Raw genomic sequence first — 2,072 nt, forward strand, 5'->3', positions numbered from 1 at the left:
AAAATTTCTGACTTTTTGGAAAATTTCACAATTTTGTGAAAACTTCCACAAAATGAGGTTCTAGTATGTTAGAGGGCATCCCAGGAGGGCTCCAAAAGTGTGGGTAAAATATATATCCCACAGGGGGAAAATTGAAAAAAAGTTGAAAAAAAAAATTTTTGGGGACTTAGAAAATTTTTCAACTTTTGTCAGACTTCCAGACAGGGGAGCGTGTCAGTGCGCGCATCCGATTTCAGTTCCAGAGCGATTCGCGCGATGAGTCCTTGATACTTAGTCGTTTTTGGCAAAATTTCTGACTTTTTGAAAATTTCACAATTTTGTGAAAACTTCCACAAAATGAGGTTCTAGTATGTTAGAGGGCATCCCAGGAGGGCTCCAAAAGTGTGGGTAAAATATATATCCCACAGGGGGAAAATTGAAAAAAAGTTGAAAAAAAAAATTTTTGGGGACTTAGAAAATTTTTCAACTTGTGTCAGACTTCCAGAGAGGGGAGCATGTCAGTGCGCGCATCCGATTTCAGTTCCAGAGCGATTCGCGCGATGAGTCCTTGATACTTAGTCGTTTTCAGAAGTCACAATTTTGACTTCCAGGACCCGCAAAACGTTTGTAAATTGAGCCCGCTCCCCAGTTCCAAGCGTTTTGAGGTGTCCCCGGTTGCAGTAATGCAGCCTGCCCACTAGATGTCGCAAAAGAGACAAAAAGTGAAAAAGAACCAGAATGAGGAAATTCCAGGGAGCCGAATCCGCCTGACAGTTCCAGGCGATCGGGCACTTTTTTGCATGCGTCCCTAAAGTGGGTATAGGGTGACACTCCATGCAAAGACCCAGTTTTGCACACCACCGGCAGAATATATGAGAGAGAGGTACCTCTCAGCCCCGACACATTTCGACTCATTTAAGCTGGTTTTCACCTCCGTAGGCCTGGGTATGCGTTTTGGCTATGAGTCCCTGTTCGGCTGGAGGTCTGCACCTTGGCTGAACCCAGGCTTCCGCAGCTGCGTGGGGGGACTTTTGCCGGTCGCCTATCCCAAGTCAGAGAGGTGTTCCTGGGTTGAAGTGAGCCTGGCCAGACCCCCCCGCGGGCCCTGGTTCTCCACATGGGGGCGCCGTCAAGGCTAAAATCTGGATTTTTAGGCCGAGGAGAGGCTCCATGAGGGCGGATGCTTTTGTGGCTTCGACCCCAGTGCTGTTCCACATCCAGTACCCCCCCGCAAGGGCGCCTGTACCCGAGTCGCGCTTCCAGGACTCGTGGGCACGTATCTCCCGACGACAGGGGTTTGCAGCCTCCGTACTTGGGCAAGTCCCTACATGCACCCCTGCTCTTCCTCCGATCGATCTGGCGCAGCGCTCCCGGGTGGGGAGGTGGCGCCGCTCGCTCGGCCCGGGCTTTGGAGCCCGCGCTGGCTTAAGGTGAGCGGTCCCCTTCCTCCTCTACCCCCGGGCTTCCGACACCTATCTTTGGGCGCGCATGCCGGCCTCGCCTCCCGTCTGCGGAGGTGGCCGAGCCGTGGGGAGTTTGACCCGAACCGAGCGAAGGCAGTGGTCCGACGACCCGTACGGGCGAACGGCGGGGCGCCCACCCAGCCAGGCGTGGGGGCCCGTCGTCCGAATCGCTCCCTGTGCGGGGAAGCACAGCGATCTTCTCCGAGGGCGGCCCTTTTCTTCCAGATGCGTACCCGGCCAGCGGAGGCTCGCGCTGCCCCTCGTGTCCGAAAGGGCGGCCTCCGCGGCGGTGGCGACAGCGGCGGCGGTGGGTGGCCTCTCCGCGCCACTGCCGAGCTTCGCGATTTCCAGTCTTTTCCCGAGCCCCTACGTCAGTGGGGAGGACGACAGAGGTGTGGAGGCAGGCGAAGGGGGTTCTCACCGTGCGGTGTGCCCCAGCCCGACCGTTGCCTTCCCCCTCGACCCTCGTCCTCCCAGGCGGCTCGGCCAGGGAGCAGGAGAGAGAGCGAGAGAGGGAGAGCGGAAACCCCAGAGCCAAGGGGTTAGATGGAGAACGGGAGAAGGAACGAGGGCCAAGAGGTAGGGAGTACGGTGAAAGGCCGACCTGGGATCCCCCTGCGCTCCCGCCCT

This window comes from Phyllobates terribilis, unplaced genomic scaffold (assembly GCF_046119375.1).
Source record: "Phyllobates terribilis strain yellow unplaced genomic scaffold, ASM4611937v1 Scaffold_7486__1_contigs__length_37333, whole genome shotgun sequence".
Lineage (NCBI taxonomy): Eukaryota > Metazoa > Chordata > Amphibia > Anura > Dendrobatidae > Phyllobates > Phyllobates terribilis.